Source organism: Gouania willdenowi, chromosome 15, assembly GCF_900634775.1.
Source record: "Gouania willdenowi chromosome 15, fGouWil2.1, whole genome shotgun sequence".
Classification (NCBI taxonomy): domain Eukaryota; kingdom Metazoa; phylum Chordata; class Actinopteri; order Blenniiformes; family Gobiesocidae; genus Gouania; species Gouania willdenowi.
Window position 1 is genome coordinate 27,101,724 of NC_041058.1, and position 7,172 is coordinate 27,108,895.

A 7,172-nucleotide genomic window follows, 5' to 3' on the forward strand; every position below is an offset into this window, starting at 1 on the left:
CAAAAATACCTAAGTTGAGGACAATACTCATGACACAAAAAACAAACATTGGGGGGGGGGTTTCCCAAAATCTAGATAATGCCAGGCTTATCCTGCATGAGTTAATCCAGGATGTAACTCGTACCCTTTCATCAAAGACTAAACATCAGTTGTCTTGGAGATTTATTCTGTGCCATTAGCCTGCTCCTGAAAGGCAGGGTGATCTTGGACTGCTGCTCAGACCTCTGTAGCAGCTGGAATCCTATAAAAACTCTGATCAATCCCTGCCATTCGGCCAAAGTGAAAGAACCAATCGGATGTATTTGTCTGGTCCTGCCCACGCCGGGTTAAGGAAGCGGGCATGTAATCAGTATAGGAGGAACCATCTACCAACCACGGTTCGGGGGGCAGACACCCTCTCTACCTTTAAGGTTAGGCTCAAAACATTCCTCTTTGATAAAGCTTTTAGTTAGGAACCAGCTCATGGCTCATAATTAAGATGCAATAGGCATAGACTGCCGGGGGGGGGGGGGGGGGGGGGGGGGGGGGTCTGGCATGCTCGGTTGGAGAGAGGTTGGAGAGGGCGTTAAGAGAGAGGTCATTTAGGTTAGAGAGGGACCGGAGAGGGTCCCATTCCTCTTTCAAACACTCCCTCTATGTCTGCTTCTTCCCTTGTGTGTTTGCTCCTGTACTCCTTCTGGCTTTTGTCTTGCAGGTCCGTGGGATCCTCAGTGTGGAGTTACAGAGTCTCAACAACTCTGTCTCCACCCTTTCCTCTGCACACACCCAACACAGCATAACGTGGATGGCTGTTCATCATAGGAATGGGATCCACACAAGGTTCCTGCTGCTTAACAGAAGGTTTTCCTTCCCGCCATGATGAATTCATGTTGGGTGTGGGATACATTTGTATGAATCAGAGGGTAACTGGTTCCAATACACCCTAGACCATCACTGTAGGGTGTTGAGCAAGTCCCTTAACCATAACTACTTCTCAGGTGCTACAACGTGGCTGCCCACTGCTCTCAGGGATGGGATAAATGCAGAGAACACATTTTGTTTAGGTACCTGATCAAATATGACAATAAAATATAGGCTGTTGCTATTGGTCCGCACCCGGACCTCAGACAATCCTGACTATAGTTCCGGCACTTCCTGTGCGCATGTGTAAGCAGCTTCCCGTACAGCTTCCGTAGCAGCCGTTTGCACTGCAGCGAGAGGGAGCAGGGAGGGGCAGCAGCCTCCGCTCTACACACAGTGAAGGAGGAGGGATTTGTCGCTTAAAAAGTTTAGTTTTTCAAATTACACGTCGCTTTAGGGGAGATAACTTGAGATTGCGTCATTTACATTGATTTTAATGTAATCGCGTTGCTTCATTCACTTCAGTCACATTCGGTGTGAAAGCACCTTAGCACGTTAGACCATTTAGCTTTTCCGAGCATGGGTTAGACAACGCATCAACTGTGGAGGGACACGTCAACCGCGCCCGCCATCTTGGAACGGTGGTGGTAGAGGCAACAGTGCATGGACATTACAACAAAGAGGGGTTTTTCAATCTCCAAGTAGAATTATTCGTTGAATTTTGAACCGATTTCCAAACTGTTTAATTTTTAAAGACATCACACATGTAGCTATGATTCAAGGTGCTTGGATATATTTACTGAAAAGCATGCTGGTTTTACTACTCAACACTTAATCTCCACACTCACATCCTTGAATATTTCAATTATTTGATACCTGGTTAATAAACGAAACAATCAGTGCAGGAAACGTCATTCAGTGTAACAATGTCATAGGAGCAGGAGCATATAGATCACTGCGTCAGGACTTCAGTAAAGTTAAAAAGACCCAAATAATGTCAGTCTAACCGTCATGAGATAGCCAATGAGCTACAAGCTGCAACGAGCTGATCTTCAATACAATTATTGATCATTTCAGCAGGGAATATCCCATTGTTTCCTATGAGAAGATTACGCTGAGACGTTGCGCAGAGACCGTCAACAAAGTGCAACCACCGATACAATAAATATTGAATATTCAATGAGTCTGTCATCATGCATAGCAACGTGACCAAATTTACTGCGGACATTGGTGGTCTTCGTTTGGTCATTCTACAACTCTTGTTTAGCTAAAATACCCTTTTGTATATTTTTGATAATATGTATATTGTATGGATCATTTTTTGTTATTTTTATTCTTTTTCAAATTTCAAAAACCTTTTCAAAAAGCACTTTGATGATCTGAAAACATTTGATAATCTTTATTAGGCCAATTTACCAGTACATACCAGTTTTAGATATAACCACTCATTCCTTCCCTCTGTTCATGTCATGTAACACTGCCCATTTAACTACCCTGATTCCCTCTTCCCTGTTCTCTTCTACCTCTCCTAGGTGCAACACTGACCACTCTTTTTTATATCCTCCCTTTAATAAAGTTGTTCTTATCCTTCCTGGTGATGATCACATCTATGCAATAAAATAAATGCATTTATTTAATTGCAATAATAAAACTAAACTTAAATTACAACTTTAAGATTTCTATATAATTAGTGGTTTTTTTTTTTTTGTTGTTGTTGCAAAATTACTGTTTTTTACTTTGTTTGCACATGCTGTCAAAGGATCAACACTACAAGAAATGCAATCTTTTTAAGACAGCAATGCATGTTTTGTTATTGCATTAAAATGAATGAATTTATTTTATTGCATAATTGTGTCCATCACCAGGAAGGGTGAGAAACACTTTATTAAAGGAAGGATATAAAAAGAGAGGGCAGTGTTACACCTAGGTGAGGGGGAGAGAGTGGATCTTGTTGGGCTCTTTCTTTCTTACTATGGACTTTATATTTTGTTAAGCGTACTGAGATTACATAGTTGTAATTTGCACTATATAAATAAAGTTGAATTGAATTGAATGGAACAGGGAAGAAGGAGTCAGGGTAGGAAAATGGGCAGTGTTACATCACGTGAACAGAGGGAAGGAATGAGTGGTTATACCTAAAACTGGTATTTGGGATCAACATGTCAAAGGTTAAGCCCAGTACAAGCTTATCCAACAGCCCAAGGCCAGTGCATTCATGACCAATGTTTGTGCAAGAACTGCTTCTGCGAACCAGGCGCTGCTCCAGGGATGAAGGTGCAGTCAGGCCAGCAGTTACTTCAAAATATATTTTCTGTAGTATTCATAAGAAGACCCAATAAAAATGATATTTAGTTTTAAATTTTGTGTTTCTTTTAGAGGCTATATAAAATAATATACAGTTGCCTATTGTTAAAATAAACAAAAATCATGAAATATTTTTTAATTATATTATTACATAACAGCTGTTGTAGTACTATCAGAATGGCTTGTTAAACATTTGCATGATTTGCAGAAGGGGGAAAACCAAGACAGTGAAGTAATACATTTTATTGTTAGCTTTTCGGTGTTGCACTTTGTAGACGGTCCCTTATACTGCTCTCGATCGGCAGCTCTTTGACAACTTTGGCTCTTTTTCAGATCAGCAGACGGACTCTATTGATGAAAACCGTTATATGTAGTATGTGCTATGTGTTACAATGAATAGATAGAGGTGGAGATCGTGCTTGTACCACTTTTTTTTATCGCGAGTTATTGAGCTGATGAATCCAAATGTGCCAATGTGCTTCTAACTTTACTGACATCATCAGTCTTTTTACAGTACGCACACTAATGTGTATATTATCTGTAATAGCAAAGCATAATGCTATTTCAGCCTGTGTCAGGCCTTGATTGAAAAGAAACCTGATGTGGTGATCTACGCGCTCCTGCTCCTCTGACACTGTTACACTGAATGAGATTTCCCGCAATGATTGATTATACTAGAATATTGTTTTTTTTATTATCCCGTTATCTCGGGAAGACAAATTAAGTTAACTTTTTATTACAGGAAAACGAAGTCTCGTTATCTCCAGATCTCGAGAAAATTAAGTTGTTTATCACGGGAAAACGGAAGAAATAAAATATATGAATGCATGGCCCTTTATGGCTTCCATACCTCTGCACTGTCAAATGCCAGTTCAAGTGTGTATAGGCATGGCTTTAGACGGAACACTGACGGTAGGGTGTGGAGCTTACAGGAGGTGTAAACTTCAAATCTTGTTTTTTTTACTGAGTTTCATGAAACAAATTTGTCAAAACACTAATAAATGATATAGTATGTAAAGGCAGTGTAGGGGATTTTTGAAAGCTAGCATGATTTTGAATGTAGCTTCCCCGAGGGCTCCGCCTTTACCCCCTCCCCTCTGTGATCAGTCTCACTCACTCGCTGCTCCAGAAGCGGACCTCAGCTCATTGCTTGTATTGTGTAGAAAGTTTTTTCATTGTTCAAAGTTTTTACAGGTTTACAGCTGCTACAGATGACAGATTTTCTTTGTCTTTTTTTCAGAGCACATAAGTTCTTAATTTCTGTCAGGACATAAAGAACATTTCAACCAAAAACCTAAAAAGTGCATCTGGTGAAAATTACCTACCCTACCTTTAACTGTGACATACTGCATCATCATTTTTCTTTGAAAACTGACAGGCATAAAAACCACAGTATTACTACTCAGCAAGCGCACATGAATCACTGCCTGATTGTATATGCTTTAGTTGCTCTCTATTGTAACTTTACTGAGTAACAACAACCAACCATTTACAATTTTTGAAATGCTTAATCTTTTGAATCCAATTTTTATGTCCTTTATTCTCACTTTTTTTTACTTGTTCGTCACTCAATAACAAATGACATCACATCCTCTTCATCTCAGCAATACTTTCTTTTGGCTGTTTACTAAGCGTAAAACTTGCGTCACATGCGTCCCCATACATATTTGATCAGTAAATCTGGGATCTACCTGACGGGTCTTGTGTAGAAAGCTGTGAATATGCACTTATCCTAAACGGTAGCAGCTGGCTAAGTCTCATCTTAGTTTGATGAAACAGAAAAAGCCAGGCATCATCATGTTATCCAGGATCTTTTAATTCCAATTTGGTGAAATACCCCCCAGAAGTTTTAAGGTACAATACAGCAAACAAATGGCATGATCTAATGTACTCTGGGATTTCTGTGCTATACAGGCTGGAAACATTATCAGCATGCAGTGCTCTCTTGGACAGAAATGACTGGACAGTGTTGTTCAAACTATACCTCATCTAATTTTCCAGGTGAAGTCTACACATGCAGGAGACCCAACAGGCCTACAGTATTAATTTGAAAGGATGAATCAGACAGCATTGGTAATAAAGTAGGCTTGAAAAGAAAGTGAAGGATTTTTCGATTCTACTGGGTAACTAGAGAATATATAGACACGCCATATAGAATGCCAAAAAACCTTGGACCATAGGAAACATCGTCATTTAGATATACACAGTCAACAAACACTTAAAGCCACAATGTAACACACATGAAAAGATATTTACCGGTACTCTGAAATTGCCACTCTGGATTCTCCTCTTGGAGTTTTCAATTCTTTGAACAACAGAGCGTTACAACACAGAGTGACCTCGGTCAGAGCTCTCACTCAAAACATGGCTGTAATATGAGCAGTCACATCTTGTTGTTATCTGACTTTGTCACAGCTGAATTTATTTTCACATGAATCTCTGGGCCCACTGGGACATCTCTAGCAATCTGAGATCATGTCCACACATTAATGTAGGTCTGATGTCATAGACATAAACACACACCGAGCACAAGAGTAGGATTGGGTACACCTTCCATATGTTCCTTTTGTCAGCATAACTCCTGATTGTAGCGGTTTTCATTCTATTGTTTTGGATAAGATAAAAGAGGATACAACAATTATTGTGTCAGTTCAAAAGGAAAATAAGTTTGTGATTGCAGATAAAGACCACTGTGAGGTAGAGGCTTACTCCTTTCAACGATTCTTCTTCGTCCAGCAACGATGAGCATTTTTCCCTGGGAACTGCTTTTTACCAATAATTGTAAATCATAACCCAATGTACCTTTTAAACTTAAAGTGTGTAACAAACCCCAGTAAAAAAATAAGTTCACAAAACCCTTTGTGCCATACTACAGTAACCTGTCCTCCAGTACAACTTTTACATAATGCAGTTTTCTTTTCTTTTTTTGAAAAAAAAAAAACCAGTAAAGAATATACAATAAGCTTAAAACAACAAAGTTCATATCTTTTTTTAGCTTCTCTTCGTAATCACATAAAATGTGTGGTAATAGCACAGTAAGAACACTGTTTATCACTTACTTTTTGACACATACCAATCTTTGGAATTTCTTTTTCAGATCTGACTGCAAATTAAAAACAAATACAAAATATTACCATTACATGGGTATAATTTACAACAAAAAAAGCCATGCAAGAGTTCATGCTCACAACATAATTTAGATGCCCTTTGTTGTGTTCCTAAAAGCTTTGCCTTCAATAGCATTTAGTGGTGCAATTATACAAAAAAAAAAAAAAAAAAGTGCAATAAAATAATGAATAAACATTTCCAACGGTTGGAAGAAGATTTAAAAAAAAAAGAAAAGAAAAGAAAAATACATACATCCCAGATCTATTCAGGGTTTTGTAAACTTGTGTGAAGCAAACTCTAAATATAGTGACACAGATGCACTGATTCTTGTAAAACATTTTTCCATAAAGGTAAGGAACATGACCAGTACACTGGGCAAAGACACCATTTGGTTCGACGGTATTTTTTTTCCCCATAGCGTAGTGACTCACTTTGCATCATACAACTGTGTTGTGACATAAAAAAAACCTTGGTGATACTGAACAAACATGTATCACATTTAAAGACGTTTACACTCAATGTAATGCAGCATTTTCTGCAGCTGATGGCAATTGCTTTTAATTAGGAGCTGTGATGCTTTCTGAGCATGGCTTTCACTGCATCGACTTTGAGTTGGCTGCATTACTGCACATGCAGTCCACATACTGTGTAGAGTGCTTCTCAGAGTTACTGTATATGTCTGAGTATAAGTCAACTCCTGGCTCTTTATAAATAACTGGTCCTCATAGATCTGCAACAGAGCCAAACAAAGACAGACATTTCCTAGTCCTATCAACCATCTAACCAAAGATGAAAGCTTTACCTAAACTAGTGTATGCGGGCTGCACTAATTAATCTAATGTATCAAATTACTGTAAATCTTTATATATATTCAGTGGACTGCTGCCTGCTGTTTCTTTTGGAACAGAAGAGATAAATAG